The sequence below is a fragment of the Pteropus vampyrus genome, unplaced genomic scaffold, assembly GCF_000151845.1.
Source record: "Pteropus vampyrus isolate Shadow unplaced genomic scaffold, Pvam_2.0 Scaffold100, whole genome shotgun sequence".
NCBI lineage: Eukaryota > Metazoa > Chordata > Mammalia > Chiroptera > Pteropodidae > Pteropus > Pteropus vampyrus.
The window spans coordinates 1401533-1421647 of record NW_011888881.1 but is presented as its reverse complement, the minus strand read 5'-3'; the positions used below and the strand labels follow the sequence as shown (position 1 = coordinate 1421647).

The following is a 20115-nucleotide window of genomic DNA, read 5'->3' as shown; positions in this document are numbered from 1 at the left end:
CAGCTATAAGTAAGCATTAACCTGAATATTACATGGTTATTCACATTTCTTTTGGCTTTTTCACTGGAAGAAGAGAACCTAATCTGATCAGTAATAAAAACTTAAAAATATACAATATAGTAAAAGTAACATTTTGTAGTTTCAGTTATCTTTGCCTAAATTATAGGGTGTGACGATATGAACTTGCCATTTTTTTAAAGCAAAAGTGGCCTTTAATTGAGATGTTTTCTTGCTGTTTTTTTTTCCTTTCTTTTTTTTTTGGTGGGGCTGGGAGCAGTGTTTTAATGAAGTTCCGCATGATTTTGTATTCAGAAGCTATTCTTTCATCAAAGTCTCACTAGCATCACCTGAGCTTAATCTGGGATATACTTTATCGCCAGTGATGAAAGGTCTAAAGTGAGCAGAAGTTGCATATTTGTTGGTATTCAGACAGCATGAAAAGAGTAGTTTGGAACATATTAGCTTTCCAAAAGCGACTCACTACTAGATACTAAGTAGGCCTCACATAAGCACTGGATCCACTCATCAACTAAGATTGTGCAAATGAAATCATTTTGAAGAGAACCAAAGCATACTAGTTGATACTTCTGGAGGTTTCTCTCAATTCGTTGACTATTTCCTTTTAGAGAACATGCTAGCCCCCACACAGCCCGTCAGGTGGACTCACTGAGCCTCGGCCCACACTTTTGACTCTGGACGCACACCTGTCAAGCTAGGCCAGTCATGCTCTTGATGAGTAGTTGAGGCCCAAAAACAGCTAAACCTGAATGTATGATTTGGGAGCTGAGAGGTAGGCAGCTTTATTCGGTATATTGAAGGACAGGAGGAGAAAAGTCAGTCTTCCAGGAGAAGAATGAAGCCGACCGTGGCAAGGAAAGGACTCCTCAGTTCTTCAAACCTGGCCACCTCCCATTCTAATCCCTTTAGGATTCACATGACATTTATATTCTTAGAACAAATTAGTCCTTTGGGTTTAGATTAAGTATGGTTTCCATTCTTTAGTCAAAGAATTTTGACCAGTGAAAATGATGGAATTATTATCATTATTAGAAAGTGTGGGCTGGATAATCAGCTACTGTACACAGTTGATGTCTATGAATTTTTGTTCATTTTAAAAGTCGGTAAGTTATTGGTAACACTTTGCATTTCTGATGTGTCTTCACTAAAGAACGCTTTCCCAAAATAATATGAATAGGAGTTTATATCAAAAGTAGTAAAAAATATGAAATTTCTGTCTAGTGGAAGGGATAATATAATAATAGATAATAGTTATGTTAATTATAATATGTGCCCCATATTGTAAAAAGATAGCACAATGGAAAGTAAATTGGACCGAAAAAATGTCTTTAATAGCTGAGTTTTCTGTCAAAGTGTATGGCATGTGGATCACTTTGCAATAAGAAAGAAATATGACAGCTGATTAAAAGAATGTGAGAGTTGTATTTTACAAAATTATGATCCTGCATTCTTTCCACTTTCCAAAAGACAATAGTTTGTGTTTTTGTGTTTAGACTGCTAGTAAATATATGTCTTTAGCAGAATTAATGTCTTATCCTATGTTTTTATCATTGTATTGTGGTTTAATGAAATCCACAATTTTCTTTGTTGATGTGACAACAAAAAATAATCGAGATATAACCTCAATCACAATATTGTTAGTGTAAGTACTTTAGTAGTAACATAAATACCCAGGATTGATGATTATACAGTAACAACTCATTATGGTATGCAATCAAACGGGGATTGTAAAGCGAAAGAAGAAAATTATGTGTTTATTTAACTTGAAATGTCACTAGCAAGGGATTAATTTCACTCATCAAAGGCATATCATCAAATTTATTACCAGGTGTGTTCAAATACTATTACCAAGACTATGAAAGCAGACTCGCTCTGTGAATTGACCTTGAAAGGCTCAGCTTTTCACACATTTTCACACATTTTCATTTTGACTTTGGAAAGAAGCTTTCCATATTACCTGGAAGGCTACCACCTATAAACAGCACATCATGATTTTTTAAAAGTACCAAATATTCCTTCTCATTTATAATAAGGCACATGGGCCAGCCTCTTCTGCTTGAAGTTTCCAAAGCAGAGATGTATAGCCTTTGATGTCTAGTACCACAAATGTCTTGTTTAAGAGAAACCTGCCGAGAACATTTAAGTTCAGATCTATAAGGGTCTGCACCAGGTCCCCGCATGTCGTCTGAGACCAGAGTTCTTCTAGGGATCATGTTCAGTTTCAGCTTCTTATGAGTCTACATTCCTGCACCTTGCTAGCTTCCTATCAGAATTTTCAACCTGGTAGCTCTAGTTCTGGTATTTGGGCAGGAGGAAGGAGATGGAACCAAAGAACCTAAGAGAATTCTGCTCGAGTGTCCAAGACTAACTTGGCTAAAGAATCTGGAAAAATGTTGGTGACTTGTACTTATTTTTAGGCATTTTAACCAGGAAAATTTGAGTGTGAAATATAGAGGAAAAAGTCTTTTTTTGTTAGTAAGTGTTAATGTGTTTCAGTCAGCATCATCGCTGTGAGTAGACGGATTTTTAGGTGTAAAGTGAGCGCGATGGAGACTATTTTTCTCTCCTCACACTCCTCTTTCAAGAACACGTTCCCCAGTGTCTGGCCGCAGTGCTGGGCACCCCCATTACCACAACGTCTCCCTTTTGTGTAAGCACTGTGTTCTTTTAGGACTCCACTGCTCCTAGTAGTGGGAAAAGTGACAGGCACATACACGTGTTATCATATTGCTTTCTTTCCTGGTAAGGAGATACTTTGAGCACGGAACTTAGAGGAACTGGTGAGGAGCAGGAAAAACGGCCAGACAGATCCGATGAACATTGACTGAGCACTTACTACATCCTGTAGCAATGTCCAGACATTTCTATGATGATGAAAATGTTCCGTGTCTAAGCTGTTCAGTTCGCTAGCCACCAGCTACATGTCACTACTGATTACTTGGAATACGGCAAGTATGATCGAAGAACTGGATTTTTAAATTAATTTAAATTTGATTTAAATAGTCACATGAAGTTAGTGGCTACTCTATTAGCACATTTGTAGACACTATACTAAACTCTACATACATTTCTTATTTAATCTTCACAACAACTCCCTGAAGTAGGCAATATTATCTCTAATCAAAAGATTTGGAAACTGGAGTTCGGATGAAGTATTTTTTGACGTATCCCACGTGTGTGAGTGAGGGAGGGGGGTTTGCGCCCAGGTCTGGAATTTCGCCTCTAAAGACAATGCTTCTCGTTGCTCGTGTTGCCGGCTCTTAGCCACATTCAGAGACTGCCTTCTTCCAGGGAGTAAAGGATTAGAAATGGTGAAGTGAAAAAATCTAGACAATATTTCATCTTATTTCAAAGCACAGTAATTTATGTAGTGAAGGGTGTTTTGTAACTTGAGTTTCTTGGGTGTGTGTGTGTGTGTGTTTTAAAGGGCTGTGCCCTTGGACTTTGAAAAAACAATCAGATTAGTCTGCATCAAAAGAAATTTTGACCTCACTGCTGGTTATCCTAGTTCTGAAGCCTGACTACTGAGAACAGTCTCTCAGGTTGCTGAGGTCTCTGCTTTGTAACAGTCAACTATAAGTTCTGTCTATCAGTCTGTCTGTCATTACTATAAGATGTGTCAGTCTGTCTGTCTGTCTGTCTGTCTGTCTGTCTATCTATCTATCTATCTATCTATCTATCTATCTATCTATCTCAGGTGTTCTATAAATACGTGAAAGAGGCTGAGGTAATAGCAATCTATTGTATATATATAATCCTGTCTCTCGGTAGTAATAAAAATGCAGAGAAAATCACCAATTTATGAATGGCCACAGAAGCAATTCCTAGTTCTGCTCTTTTAATATTTTATTCATTTTTAATAAGTAGATGCAGGCGACAGATTGCCCTATTCCCGCGGCACTCTGGAGAGGCACAAGAGATGGCTCTTTGAATCTAGAAACTTTCAGCCTCAAGATGAAAGGCCAGAGGTTATTTTTATGGATTAAAACTTCCCCTTTTTTTCAGGATCATTCTAATCCTAAGTCTTCTACTCTCAGTTACCTATTATAATTTCACCGTGTGACAAGTGAATGTCTGGTCAGAGCCCGCGTCTCTGAATCCCCTTCACGAATCCTGCGTCTGGCTTTAATCCTCACACTTGGACAGTCTCACCTTTCGTTGAGCTGTTCCCTTGTAATTTTTAAATTGCAGGGATTTTTTTTGGGTGGGGAGAGTCAACTATTTTCAAACCTCTTTGTTTTAGTAAAGTTTCAGGCCTGGAAGATTAAATTTCATGTTCTGGAATTTACCTGTGAGCTCAGCTTAGAAGAACATTGAATATAATTTGCTTTTTTATAGAACCTGGACATTACCTGGTTGATGACACAGGAAACCACTTCTCATTGAAGATGAAGTACGTGTCTTCTCATCACCCCTTAGCACATTAATTACAGCTTCCCCCCAAAGTGTGTGTGTGTGTGTGTGTGTGTGTGTGTGTGTGTTTTAACTAGGTAAATTAGACAGGAAATTCAGATTTCACTTTCCTGACCCTAGATTTTCTAGGTGTTTGTTGCTAGGACTTTTGTCGTAGTTAAGTCTGGTAGCACCTCCTCAGGTGAGACAACCAGTTTCATCTCTGCTCTGGCACTGAGTCCAGCCATCTGCTCTAGGCGCCGCTTTCAGACACAAAGGGAACACGCGACGCGTGGCCAGCTCGTTGGTGGCAGCTGGTGGGGAGAAGAGTTGTCGCGTCTGACCGCGCCCTGTGGGAACAGACCTCGAGGTGCGTCAGATGCAGCGCGGCGCCTCGTCTTACAGACGCCTGCAGGTCAGCTGGAATGTTAACTTCTGACTCACCCATCTTGTTTCCACTTCTTGGAGGAAGCCTCTTGGGTCGCGCTCTGTGTCATCTACATGTCCTTGGAGAAGGGTGCGCCATAGGCCAACATCAGAGCACCTTGCGTTCGACCAAAGCCTGGCGGGCAAGCTGTTTGTTTCAGCCTATGTGTATTTTTAAAATCAGAAATAATCATGGACAGAATTTATGTATTCTAGGGCAGATAGTCATTTTAGGGGTATTACTAAGTCAGTACTTAACTTTCTTCCTCCACTAAGAAAAACTATGCTAATTAATAATAACTAAGTAAGGAAAAACTTATTTTAGATGAATGTATTTACATTTGAACAATTGGAATTTTATTCCAAACCATCTGGAGTAAATCATATCATAAGTCTGTTTTTGCAACTAATTAGTCGTTTCACTTTTTTGGTTTTGTTTTTTCAGCAAGCAAATGAAACTGTGGAGGATCCTTAAACGTCGTTGCTGGCAGCAGCCCGATATCTAAAGAAGCACCACATTTAGGATTTGGGTGAGGTAGGTGAAGAGATATGAGAATGACATCAGCCTTGAAGGACAAGGACACTCCCTGTGTCCCTTTTTGGAAAGTGCGGAATTCACGGTAATTCCGTTTTCAGCGTTGTACTTGAAAATTTAATTTTGTCTTTCCTCAACGGTCAATATAAAGACCCATTTTCTGCCAAGGGCCAATCACACGGGAGCACGGGATCCATGAAGGGGGCGGTGAGAAGCTACTTCACTTTGTTCCCTTGGAGAGATATAAAATGCTTACTCACTGAACATAAAACCAAGTCATCTATTATTCACCGGAAACCTTTTCTGGGACAAAGTGAGGCGTGCATTATTTATTTTGCATTATGAAGTAGAGTAAAAAGAGAAAGGGAAACGAAGGTACTTTAGAGTGAACCAGAACGGGAGGGCAATGCAGAAGGAGTGAGGGTCTCTATGTCTCCGTCTCCGTCCGTCTCCATCTCCATCTCCATCTCCACCTCCACCTCCACCTCCACCTCCATCTCCATCTCCATCTCCATCTCCATCTCCATCTCCATCTCCGATCTTCTGTCTCCCTCTCTTGATGTGCACACACGTACATGCAGAGAGAGAGACTGAGATACTAATTGATTGAGAGCAGAAGAAGCAAAGAAGTAAAGTGCTTAGGTCCCTGACAGTGATTTGTCCTGTTTTTAACCCGGGACTGCTATCAGTGTGAACATATATTAGAATTTCCCACTGAAATTCTTGATCTTATTTGTTACTTAACAATCGCGTATTTATCGAGGATTTACTACTTGCAAGGCACTGTGATGGGGAGCGGGGAGTAACTATAATTTCTGATGAGCACATACTGGATGGCAGACGCCAGCCAGACAAAGCCTCCTGTGTGGGTTTTGTCTAACCGTTACGACAATCCTCTAAGGAACTATTGCCACTTCTCAGGACGTGTTACGTGTAGAGAAGATGAGATGTGGACAAGTTAAAGCTGATGACGACTTTTTAAAAAGTGTTTTGATTTGTAGTGTTTTCTGATTTGTGTTACCAACTAGAAGATAAGTGGAACCAGGTAGCTTGGAAGTCTCAAGCAGATACAGTTTCATTTTGCCGTTTTCTTGTCATTTTTATTTGCGGTCAGAGAAGGCTAACTGTCCAAAAGTTAAGTGGGGACATTTAAGCTGTGTTTGAGGAATGCGTAAGACTTGAAAACGTGGAGTTAGGGGCGGAAGAACTGGAAGGGATGAGAAAAAACACGAGCAGCCACTGGTCAATGTCCTGTGTTCTCATTTCTAACCATGTTTTCGGCCCTGAAGCAGCAATACCCCAATGGTCCACTAGGTGGTGGGATAACTCCATCCTTTTCTCCACTTAAATACAAATGATAAGATGCTTATTTTACATAAACGGGACAAGAAGTTTCTCTGTTGAAATGAGGAAAGAGTTTGAAAACGCTTGTAGGAATTGTGAGGAGGAATTTGAGAGAAATGCTTTTTTTTTTGCTATATGTTTAGATTCACATTTATATACAGTCTAAGAGAAATTCATGTTCGAGTTGTAACTTGAGTAGATATGGAATTCTAAGATGACTGAGTGAGTAAATTTGATGAAGACAAAATAATGTTCAGAGATGTTAAACTTGGGAATGTGTTTTGTTGGAGAGTTAAGAATTGAGTATGTCTAAGCTTCACTGTGATTTAAAAACCAAAACCAACATAATTTACATTCATTCACCAGATTCGAATGCCTACAGTGTGCCCGTGACTGTGCCACCTGTGACTTGCCTTCTGTCTTGATCTCATTATGTCTAGATCTGCCAATAGTTGCAAAAATGCAACTTAATAAGAGTACAAGTTTTAAATCATGTTATTTTTATTAATAACAATTTATTTGATGCTAGTTATTTATAATGAGAAAAATTAATTTTTAGCATGTTTCACTTAGTCACTTAACACATGTTTTTGAACACCTACTGTGTGTTGACCATTGCACTAGGCGCTATTTTCAATGGTCATTTAGCTAAAAATGTCCTCCAGCTAGAAACTTTACAACCAGGCATTTTATTCCACGTAGATTATAGCACCAAAGAAAACGGGTTTAAATGAAGACAGATGGCAGATTTGGTCCAATCGCAGAAGCAGCCCTGGGGTGGGCGATGGCGGGGGGCGGGGGGCGGAGGAAGGCGGGGGCGTCGGTGGCGCGGTGCTTCCCGGAAATCTTCAGGGATGGAGGCGGCGTAATCATGACGCACACTTACGCCCTGTCTCTCAGGTTCCCCCCAGCCTTACCTGGAGTACATGCTGGAGCAGCGCTGTGAGAACGTGCCCTCCACACACCATCTGTGAGTGAGCAGTCCACACCCCCGTGGTCCTTGCTCCCACAGAGTGTTCCTCACCTGATTGTAACACCAGTCTCATAGGACAGGCCTGAGGACCCAATTAGGCAAGAAACATGGGCTGCAGCCGAGTTTTGGGACCTGGAGCCTGCTTCTTAAGTGCAGAAAGGGAGGAGGTCTGCAGATTCCGCCTGCCCCAGTGAGGTGTCACGGCCTCCAGCCGCTCTTTCTCCTCCAGCCCGAGGTTCGCAGGCTTCCTTTCTGTCATCAGCTCCCTCCCCATCACCACCTCAGCCCTCCTAGTTTTTTTTTTTTTTAGCAATTTATTTTATTTTATTATTAATTTCAAGTATACAGTGCATTGGTCAGACACTTACATAGTTTATGAAACGATCCCCCGATTACTCTAGCCCCCCTCCGGCCCCCAGTGGTTTTAATCTAGTTGGGTTCTGGTTTGACTGGGGTTCAGGTTAAAGTACCCCTCACTCTGAATGCAGAGCTGTTACATCCCAGGGGACACTATCCTGCGTGCTGTGGCAGAAGCAGCTGGACAGCAATGGATAATGACACAGACTTTGTAGAAAGAACAGTACCGCTCTGTGGGCCAAAGGCCCTTCCTGATTCTCATAGATAAATAGTAAATAAGAAAAGAGTAAAGTAAGGGGAAGTTTGCAAAGTTCCTAAACCATCTTCCCTGGTAGGTGGAAATTAGATTTTATTTGTTCATAACAGAGGGCTCCATAACTTCTAGTTTTTTGGATGACGCGATGATGTTGCTGTGCTGAGCCAGGACTGACTGACTAGATGCTAAGCCTACAGGAATAGCTGTTTCGGGATGGAGGCCGATCGTAGCCATCTTTCAGAATCCTTCCACATCCACCCACGGGCATGAGGATATTTATTTTTTTAAGTGGAAAGACACAAAACAATTTCTGCTTCTTCATTCTTTGCCTGAAGCTGATGGTATTTTTGCATTACGTTGAGAGTAATTCTGCCCATATGTAGCCTCTCCTTGTCAGTACCGTTTGCATACTGCTCAGAGAGATTCCCTGAGATTAGGAAACGCATTTATGCATCAACGATGAAGCAGTTAAGAACTTGGTTTATATCACTGTGTTTTCCTCACCTTCCCCAGGTGTTTTCTGGTGAGATAGTTCTAGGTCACAGGCCTGTATTAAAGACAGCAGGTGCCTGAAATCTCAGGGGTCGTTATTTTGCTTTTACATGGAATCATCTTTAAATTTTTTATGCCACTGTAGAGCCAGGCAAAGGGAGCTCAGAAACTGAGGAGAAAAGAAAGCGCATATGTCAGAGAAGCAGCAAGGATTATTCAAATCCACGAATGATCGGAAAGCCTTCAAAAACATGTTTTTCCCTATCCAGAGAGAGCTGCTAATTTACTCTAAACTTGGCTTCGTTGATAACGATGGAATTTCCTAAGCACAAACAACGAGCTAATGCAGAACTAACCAAGGTGACAAGGAGAAGCTCTCTATGCTTTAACTCCGTTGTTCCCAAAATGCACTGAGGTACCTCGGGGCACCGAAGGGAACTCTGGGGGTACCGCGGGACATTTTAAATATTCAAGGGAAACCCAGAGGCACTCAACATCTGTGCAAATTAATAGCTCTGGGATAGTTCACAGTTTCAACATTAGATCGTGCTAATTCCTTTTGATTAGGTCGATTTTGGGTGATTACTGTGATACAAAGCAAGTACCAGTGACAGTCAGTGTGTAGCAGGACATGAGAGTGGCAGTGTTCAGTCCGACGCCACGGTTTGAGAAGTTGCGCAGTGACCAGTAGGCCTCCGCATCCTGTTGGGAAGTAAACATGGTTAAGAATCAAATACACGTTTTTTCCGTTTACGTGAATTTTCCTTCCAAGTGGATATTAAGCAGTTGGGACATAAGTAGTCATTAAGCCGTTTGGACCTAACTGAACACTTCTTGTATTTCTTCTAGTATATGGATGTCACGACACTAAAGGTCACTTTAAACAAAAAGGTTTAGCAGCCTATAGTTTAAATCACTTATCAAAATTGGGTTAAGTTTCTGTCCTTCTTAACAGTTTTTATGCGTTGTTCTCCATTTTATCTAAATGTGCAAATGTAATCATACCTGTTTTTAAAACTATCGTTTTCTGTTTCTGCTAACTTTTCTCCGCCTCCTCGCTGTCTCCCCACCACATCAGCAACCTGGTGTGTGTCCTGTGTCTTTGTCGAGGATGTGCTTCTGCAAGACACAACCGCATGTTAATTTATCCAAATATGCAAAGCTGAGAGAGTTCACCGTCTTACGAAAATGAAACGAGAGTTACAGACTCTCAGATGACGTTTAAGTATCGTTACGAAAATAGTTTTGACCTGTAATGGTCTCAGAGATCCCAGGAGTCCCTGCGTCACACTTCGAGGACATTCGCAGTTTACAGTGGTTCCACATACAACATTTTGACTTCATGACGGTGCGAAAGTGATATGGGATCAGTAGAAGCTGTGCCGTGGATTTCGGTTTTCTTCCTGGGCCGGCAGTGTGTGGGCGGGCGCTTCCCGCGGTGCTGGGCAGTGGCGGGGAGCGGTAGCTCCGTCAGCCAGGTGATCACAGTGTCCACGGCTGATGCTCCTCAGTATTCTGTGCGGCCAGTGTTTTTTTTGTTTTTTGTTTTTAATATTGTGTTCTCAGCACACGTAAGGTAGGCTAGGCTAAGTAAGCTATGATGTTCTGTAGGTAAGGCGTATTAAATGCTTCTTTGACTTAGGATATTTTCAACTTACTACGAGTTTATTGGAATATAACCCTGTCACAAATTGGGGAACATCTTCCTCGATAACATTTTCTCCTTTGGGGCATAGGCCTTAGGGCCACACGATTGCCATCCTGTTAAGAATCGTAAACGATAACACTTTGAATGTCAATTTTACTCAACGTTTTGCTAAGAAAATAAGCCAAATATATTTTTTGTTCCAAGAAGTCATTTTTCATTCCAGAAGTAAAATTTGTTTCCCTTTGCGTTATTCCTGCTCAGCATCAGCACATCGTAGCTGTCACCGCTTCGTACAGTGTTAGATACTCCCAGCTTTGGCTCTTTCTTCGTGTGATTTCCACTTCATTTTCAAGAAAATCTATGTTTATAATGTTCAAAAGGAACATTAAGAAACTATTCTAATGTTAAAGTTTTTTTTCATTTTGAGTATTTTTTATTATTTTATTATAAAGTCTTGCATTTATAAATATCAAAAAACCTGTACACTTAATACTTACACAGGGATTATGATACACTGACAATAAAACCAAAGAAAAAGTGAAACCATGTAGAACTACAAGTAGTTTTGCAAACTGAGAATATTATAAACTGGTGACACTCTAAGGTGTTTTGTGAAGAATGCAGTCTTTTCTTGCTGCATACTGTCGTGGGCCACACGGGTGGATATTTCAAATGTTTTTTACCTCTCACTAGTATGGGAAGCCCATTTAGGATGTATTTTCATGACATACATTGACGATTGGCTTGATTAATGAATTTAAGTTATAATTTATATTTTTAGTTATATTATTATTATAGTATTTGCTAATCGCTATGGAAGTATTTCAGCATGTTAACAGTTCTGTACATATCAGATGAATAGATCAACTCTAACCTTTTGCATTCTTCGGAATATCATTCATTCCTCAAGCAGCTACTGATCACTTACCGAATGTGAGGCATTACGAGGCACTGTGGGAGGGTACAAATACGTGTAACACCCAGAATGTGTCCTCAGAGAGCTTATACCCTATGATATATCCACATAAGGAAGTGGACTATGTGGAAGAAAATGCCAAGTACTAGAAAAGTAGTATTAATAACATACAGTTTGCATTCACAGAGAGAGATTAGTTTCATTTGGGAAATTTTATTGTCAAAGATTGAAATGAACCATATATATTTTTCCTTAGTCCAGTCATGTGTTCTCATTGCGAAAAATTCATAAACTCTAGAGACAGTCACAAAGAAGGAAAATTGCTTGTAATTTTACATAACGATCACCATCATTAAGACTTTGGTGTTTGACTTTAGTCGCTTCGTTATTTTAAGTGGAGCCTTTTGAAAAGCGCTTTGCAAAGATACTCCTTCAGGGCACAGTTGTAGGAGTCATGCGGACACTGCGTACAGCCCGTGCTGCTTGGTGATGCTGCTTGGTCGAGTTACTTACTGTCAGTTGTTTTTTGAATTGTTTTACGGGCAGTTGTGCTCTGGCCATGCTTAGCGGTCTAACTACTGTTGTGGCGGGGAGATCCGACCAAGATGATGCAGCGCCCTTACCTGGTGGCTTAGGGACAGGACAGTCTCGCTCATGGAGTTCTGAGAGTGCGATAGGTTCTACTGAGAAACAGAAGCAAATCTCACTTTGCTTCAGAAAAGAAGACTGTTTGCTTATTCTTAGAGATAGCATTATCCACGAGAGACGAGAGCTTAGGGAATCCACGCGCGTCCACATAAAAGTCATCAGTTAAACCTTTGTATTTGAATTAACATTTGCTTGTTAAGATATTTATTTCATTTACAGGAAAATTAATATATTGAACAATTCCTCTCTCTTTCCTTCTTTTTTTCATTTAAAGTGCCATGGCACCCTACATGTAAAACAACAAATTACCACATGCTGATTTACATTACGTGTTGAAATTTGTCCCCCCAACTCCCGCCCCCCAGTAGAAATTGCGTCTTCTCCCGTTTTTAAAATTTTAAGTGATTGTTGATACTGATGTGAATTCTTTGGAGGAGCCAGCTTAAGGACATTTTTGGTGGCAAGAAAATATCACACTGCAGCAAAAGACATGTCGAAGATAGTACTTAAGGCGGATGAATCACACGCAGGTGATAGAACGTCGCCAGCAGGGCCACCTGGACGCCACGTGGAAAGCAAGGCAAGCCCGCTTTCCGTGCTTTCCTGTCTTCTCCTTTGGCACCCCCCTCTCTTAGCTCCCCTTGCAATTCTTTCTAGGGTCCCTTTCCGCTGGGGGGCACTCACCCCTGACCTCTTTAAGTGGCACCCGAAGTTTCGCTTTACTTATGCTTTCTCCCTTTCTCCTTTTCTCTGTTACCCTGTTGGAAAGTAAGCCAATGAGCTGATACTGCCCCCCCACCCCAGGATGTTAGTTATTTAAGATATTTTAATTTATTAATCTTTCACTCCTATTTGAATGTCGACAGAGGATTTCAAGAAAGGCAAAGCTTTCACCAAGAAAGAACAAATATTTAATGTTAAATTTTCAGATGGATTTCAGATAGGTTTTCACTTGTTAATTATCAGAAGGTGTTTGGAGACGGGGCTGCATTATAGACCCCTCTGTTTATCCTCTCGACAGCTCCAGTTGAATATTCGCTTCGGTTTTGACATATAGAAGGAGAGGGGCAATGCTATATGTGTCTTTCAGTGCAGACAGCCGCGCGAAATTCCTTTTCCACAAGGTTTTATAAAAGACTTCTTCGTAGCCTCCAGAAGTCGAACGTGGGGGAAGTTTCCTGGAGAGATCAAACTAGAAGAAACAAACTTGTAGCAGGTTGGCCTTCTCCCAGTGGTTTCTCTGAGTCTAAAGATGTCCCAGGGAAAGGCAGCGAAGGCAGAGGGCACCCACCGCTCTCAGCCCCGCGGTCTGGGCCCCTAACATGGCACGCTCTGCGGCCTGAGAGAGAGAAGCAGCCTTCCCTTCACTTCCTTCTCAGACGAGAGACGCGGGGTCCGTGATTACCGAGGGAGTTTTCAGGAGAGCAGTAAGAATGGCTCTGCCAGCCATTGCCAATAAAAAACAGTTCTTCACCGGCAGAGGATCCGATTGAGAAAGCCGTTTTCGGAGTTCTCGTTTGGCAGCGTCTTCGGAGGCACCTTGTCTCCAAAGCGGTCATGGGAGAGAAGACTGCGCGACGGGCGCGGGACAAAGAGCCGGCGCCTGATTTTAAGAGAAGAGCTCGTGCCTTTTAAGTTTTCAAATGAGATTTTCTCTTAAGATCTTTGTCTAAATAAGAATTGACTGAGCCACGGCACCCTCACCGTCCACTTCGTGCAGGTGTCTGTTTTCCCTGAAAGTGCCATTCAGTATGAGAGTCGACATTGTAATGACTGCAGTCTGAGGACCATTCATGTTGCCGTAAGGACTTTTTCCTGCTCTTGGTGCCAAGTAGTTCTGTTTCTTAGCTCTGAGGAGAAAAAGAACTGGGGGTAGACAAATTGTGCCAGGTTTGTGTGATTCGATTCTCCATTCTAGTTAATGACCGCTGAAGTCAGAAGCAGCAGCGTATCGCCTCTGCATCCTTTTAAATTATTAATATCGTTTCTTATTGGTGGCCGGGAATTATTTCTGGTTAAATCGCAATAAAGCTTTTCCCTTCCATTCATTCGAATGGGATTTTTCTATGACTAGATAAATACATTGATTTTATGTTTCACGGAGCTTAGTGGTTTAAAAAAATGATAATAGGGATTATCGATTCCAATTTTTTCTACATTGTTATTGGGCTTAGTTATCTTTCTGTCCTGTGCAGAGTCTTTCAGGGTGTTTTCTCTTTGCTCTGAACAACGTTAAATAAGATGTATAATGATAACGACAAATCAGGCGTGTTAATTAAGCAAATTAAGATCGCGCGTTTTTACCAAAAGGTCAAAGCCAGCTTCTAAGTCCCTATAGTATCATCTGCATTCTGGCTTATGTTTGCTATTCTTCTGAATTGTTCTTTATAAAATGCTTTTACGTTGCTTTTTGAAATGGAAGTTTGTTCACATGGGTCAGAAATCAGAACAGTATAAACAGTGCGTGGCAAGGGTCCTCAGCACGCCTGCCCTCTCTCCGCTCCCTGCCCTCTGCCCTCCGGGCTCAGCCTTACCTGTTCCCTGTAAGTCCTTCCTGTCTTTCTTCTTGCGAGTACATATATTTATTCTCTCCTGCCCGTTTCTCCACCAAAGTTCACTTAACATACAGACTTCTGAGTTTTCTAATTGTAATTTGTTCTAATTCTTTTCTCTTACCCGTGAACTGTAAGCATTTTCCCTGGAGTTTTTGGCTTTTGGATCAGACAAATCTGTATTTGAATGCTGGCTCTGCTACTTACTAAGTGTGTGATTTGGGGTTAAACTTGGGGGTTTCATTTACTTTACTTGTTCCAGTGGAAGTATCAGTAGCTAGGGCATAGGGTGGCTGTGAGGGTTAAATGAGGCGATCTGCAGCTGGTAGCCTCTGGCTGCCAATCAACACATGTCAGTTTCTGTTCCTTCTCCCCTGTGCTTTTCTCTCTGCCAGAGTCAGTCACCCGTTCGTGTCATTCGTTCCCTGAGTTTAAGCTGTCATAACCTCGCAAATGGTCTTTGTGTCTCCAGCGTCGCCCCTGTCCGCCTGTGACGCTGCAGCAGCGTGGCCTTCTCGTGACTTCTAGCGCACGCAGAGACTCAACTTGCAAAGGCACGTGATGCCCTTGGTGACCCAGGCCGTCCCTCCCGCCCCCCTCACGTCACACAGTCCTTTTCCCTGCTCTGCCGCGCGCGCCTTGCTCGCTGCCCCGCGTCCCCTTCCTCGCTTATCCACTGGGTGAGCTATTGGAGGTTGGAGTGTGTTCCCTCAGAAACAAATGTTGAAGTCCTCACCCCAGTCTCTGTGACTGTGAACTTATTTGGCTACAGGGTCTTGGCAGGTGATCAGATTAAAATGAGATTACTCGGGTGGGTCCTCATCCAATACGATGTCCTTATAATGGGGAATGTGGACGCAGAGAGACACACACACAGGGAGAGTGTCATTTCGAGATTGGAGTTTTGGTGCCACAAGCCATGGAATTATCAGAAGAGAGGCTTGGGTCAGACTTTTTAAGTGGCCCTGCAGACACACTTTGGTCTTGGACTTGCAGCCTCCAGAATTGTGAGTCTGTCCATTTCTGTCGTTTCAGCCCCCAGCTTGTGGTGTGTGAGATGGCAGCCTCAGGAAAGTGCTCCAAAGCTTTTAAACTTTCTTCTCAAGCGTCACCTTCTCTGTAGAGCCTTCTTGGCCTTGTCTTCCTGCTCCTCTGCGCTCTGTCCTTTTCTGTTAGATCATCTGCTTTATCTCAATGTTAAGTCAGGGCACTTTAGGTTAAGTGCCTGTAGACACCGAGCTGCTGGGGGCCTGGCGCTGGGTCTCTGCGTCTCCGAGTCCCCAGCGGTTGACGGTGCGCGGTATGGGCCGGGCTGGCCTGGGCGGACCAGCTCGCCGGAGTCTTCCGGCGCCCAGTGCTTTCTCCGCGAGACCTTTGGTCCCGTCAGCAGTGCGTTCGTAAAACGCCTCTTGGAATTGGTTTTACGGATGGTTATGTGTTTTTCCTACAGTCGAATCGCATCCTCTAAAGAATATGGCTTTAAGAATTCCTTAAAGTTACTTTTAAGATATTGTCAAAATTACCTTGAAAAATCTTTAAAATTTATAGCATAAAGTATAGAATACGCAGTTTTTGGCGTATACCACCTGGCACACTAATTTTTATGCATACTAAAGTTGAGAATCTTAGGAACAGGGCTCCTTAAATAAAACGGAGACCCGGGGAAAAGTGATCCCACTTGAAAACGCATCTCGCGGCTTGCAGGGCGGCGCACGAGTCTGGTTCGTGTTTCGAGCCTCGTCTCGGAGAGCGGAAACACGACATGGCTTTGCGTTGTTTTGCATGTGTTGCCGCAGCTCCGCTGTGATGAACGTCCACCTCCCGCAGAGGACGCGGTCACAGCTTCACCGTGTGACGGCCGACACTCCCATTTCTTCAGAGCTCGCTCCTTTTCATGTACAAACTTCGATCTCATATCTAATTTGCAGCTTTTTGGCGCTAACGGTTCTGGTTAGCACTGTTGGCAGCATGGTGGCTTCAACAGGCTCTGCTCACAAAGGTCTCGCTCCCACGAATGTTCAATTCTAATGTCCCCTAGGCAATAATGGTCCCTTACAGGACTGGACCACGTTCTCTGGCTGACACCTGTTGGCAGAGTCGTATCACATCCTTTTCATCCTCTTCTGTGGTGGCTTTCAGCGAGTATGTAACTCCCAGTTTCATCTGCTTTCTCTGGCCAACTCTCTGACAAACCAAGGGATCCATCGTTCATGCTTATTGGGACCTGGTTCCTTCAGGTTGGGGCAGAGCTGGCCGTTTCCCACCTGGCAGCCTCCAGCCACACCGAAGCATCTAATGCTCTTTCCCCTAACCTGACATACCAGGTAAGGTTGGCGAGCTCATTGCCTAGTTTCATGTCCACTCGGGGTACAAAATGCTGGCCCCGATTATCGTTATTATTTTTTGTTGCCTTGACCAAAGGCCTATTGTTCGTTTGTTTCTTTCTTTCTCTTTCTTTTCATCCATCCATCCATCCATCCATCCATCCATCCATCCATCCATCTATCCATCCATCCATCCATCATCATCATCTATCGAGCATCTATCTCCCTACCTAATTACCTACCGATGTATTTTTTTGCGATATAATTCACATACAATAACGTTCACCCCTTTAACGGGTACGACTCAGTGGTTTTCACTACACTCACCAGGTTCTGCAACCACCACCGCTGTCTAATTGCACAGTATTTTCATCACCTCAAAAAGAAGCCCCAGACCGTTAGTCCTCACTCCCACCCCTTTGTCCCCCAGCCCCCGGTTTTCTCCCTCTGCATATTTATAACACCACCGTCCAACGGCGAGAAGCCTGGCTCCCGTTATCATCCAGGTAGCGACTTGTTCGAGCAGCCCTCCTGTACGGAGCCAGTCTCCGGGCGGCTGCCGCCTGCCGCCTGCCGCCTGCCACCGCGAGGGTGCCCCCTTAGCTCCTCTTGGGCTCCAGCCCCATGGAGGACCTTGCTGCCCCTCCCTCCTCCAGCACCTCGCCCCACGAGGCGGGCGTCTGATTGCTCAGTCAGTTCCACCTAATGGTTTTTATACTTAATTATGATGGATGGAAAGAAGGCGCTCTCTTTTTCCAAAGTTTATTTTGAAAAATTTCAAGCTTACTGCAAAGTTGCAAGAATGGTATATTGAAAAACCGTATACCTTTACCTAGATTAAGTAATTGTTAACATTTTTTGCTACATTGGTTCTATTTCTCTCTAAATACATATGCACGTTTATACATACGTGTATGTGTGATACCTATGTATTTTTTGGTTTTCATTGAACCATTTGAGATAATTTAGATCTAACCACAGTACCCCAAAATAGTTCTGTGAACTACTTCATCTCCTATGTAAGCACTGTGCACTTATCACTCAGGAAATTTAACATTGATGCAATACTCATCCAATATGTAGTCTGTATGCAAATTTCCCCAGCTGTCTAATGGTGTTCTCAAAGAGGACTTCTTAAGTTTCGGACCAAATCTAGGGTCATATGTTACCTTTACTCGTCATATCTCTGTGTAGTCCAGTTGTCTAGCCTTGAGAATAGCATCAGACCATGGAAGGCCCTGGGTAGGTTTTCGTGCTCTCGTTAAGGTGCCTTCTTTTAGCAGCATTTTCTTCCAGTTTCTATTTGACCTCTTTTTTTTTTTTAAAGTTAGGCAATTCACTTTATAAAATTAATTAGCTTTAAAAAAATCAAATGCACATACTAAATATATAGAACAAATGAGCACACAGTAAAAGTAAGTCTTCTTCCTGTTTTACAGCCTCTGATCCCACTGGTCTTTTAGAAGGCAACCACTGTTTCCAGGATCCTTCCAGAAAAATCTCCGCGTATAAGCATAGAGCTGTATCCACACATCTCCCGGTTTTTTCCTTGTATAAACGGGCCTAAAGCACATGCTCTTCTATAACTTGTCGTCACTCTCTGTTAAACCTCAGAGACAGTTGTACCTGTGCACACAAGGGGCGACCTCATTCTTCTTCATGGCTTCATAGTATTCCGTCAAGTGGATGTGTCATAATTCATTGTCGATGGGCATGTAGGTTGTTTCCATTCTTTTAGCTATTAAAACACATATTTGACCTCTTAAAGGGACTGGACTTTTTATATTTTGGCATTTGAAACCGTGAATGAACAGAATAAAAGGTAAGGGCATTTGGATGATATCTTTGCGTAATGAGCTATTTTAGGTTATCAATACATTCGCATATACTTCAGTGTAATACTGATAAACTTCATGTGTCAAATGATGGCCGACGAAACATTCATCGTTAAAATAGAGATGCCTAATTTAATTGTGCAGGCTTGAATCAGAGCAGTGCTTCTCAAACTATCTGTGGTGGAAGATTCACATTTAAAAAAAAATTTCCAGTACTTTGCAGACCAGCACTTTTATAAATGGAGTAAAAACAAATTATCAGAAAAATAAAATAAATTGTAGAAAATACAAAGTTTAGTTGATTATATAGAGCATTGGCTCTTGAAGTGTGGTCCAGGATTTTCAATCATTTTCTAGACGTAAAGGGACCAAAAAGTTTGAGAACAGCTGACAGAGAATTTCTGTTACGTTTCTAAGTTTGTGTGCTCCACCATCAGAACTGCCCGAAAGGCGAAACGGCGTTTCCTTGTATTAAATACCTGTGTGGGAAGAATACCACGCGTATCAAAAGTTAACATTTTCGACATGACTTGCTTTTTGCCTGTTAATTTATTTTATCTTGGTTAGATTGACTGTAATGCTCTTTGAGGAGATAAGGTACATCCAAACTGTTTCTACGGTCTGTTTTAATAGGTAGTAGAGAAATCGGTCTCACAGACATATTCAATGGCTATGTAAGAAGAGATTTTATAACAAGTTCACCAAGCTTAGCGTATTTATTTTTGAAACTTTACTTAAAATTAAACAAGTGATATTATAGTTTCAAAATTTATCTTCAATTTCTCATCAGTGGTTAATTCTAACAATTTAGCTTTTAAAGTTATAGCTAAACCAATGGAAGTAATAGACCCCAAATACATGAATTTTTAAAATGTAAGATTTAAGTGAATTAGCTTTTATGATGACTCACAATTTTTACTATGTCAGTAAAAATACTTTAATTCTGTTGACTTTTTTTTGGAGTAACAAGACTTTCTCAGTGAAGAAAGTAGTGTAATGATTTACATTTTGGCTCAAACTCCTTAATCTGAATAGCTTATTCCAAAACCATTTCCTGTCATTGGGCCTGTGCCATCTAAACACACTTATAAAACCTAAATTCTAAATCGCTTTTGTCGACATGTGGACAACTTAGACTTTTCTACAGTTCAGAACTGGTTGTATTTGTCAGCAGTAAAGCTGCAAAAAATTACGAATAGAGTTTAAAAATTGTCACGTCAATAATGGAAAATCTTTGACTCGACTCGCCCTACGAGTTGGTCTCTCGCATCTCCGGTCCGTGCGTGGCTACGCTGGGCTATCGTGTCGCTGAAAAGTGGTATCTGAGCTACTTTCTCTGTCTTAGATTCATCTACATTTCCAAGCAAACATCTGCGTATGTGGTTTTTTAGTCTTAGCA

At 41.9% G+C, this 20115-nt stretch overlaps 1 long non-coding RNA gene across 2 annotated transcripts in view; it reads left to right on the top strand.

Annotated features, from left to right (window-relative positions):
- The window catches only part of LOC105295110, a 41026-nt gene that overhangs the window by 4876 nt on the left and 16035 nt on the right, over positions 1 to 20115 (top strand). Inside the window, exons 2-4 of one of the 2 annotated variants that reach the window (XR_002781447.1) lie at positions 4357 to 4411; positions 4668 to 4825; positions 5282 to 5371. This is a non-coding gene — a long non-coding RNA (uncharacterized LOC105295110). The remainder of the gene's footprint in view (positions 1 to 4356; positions 4412 to 4667; positions 4826 to 5281; positions 5372 to 20115) is intronic. The other variant, XR_002781448.1, reaches the window with a different exon arrangement.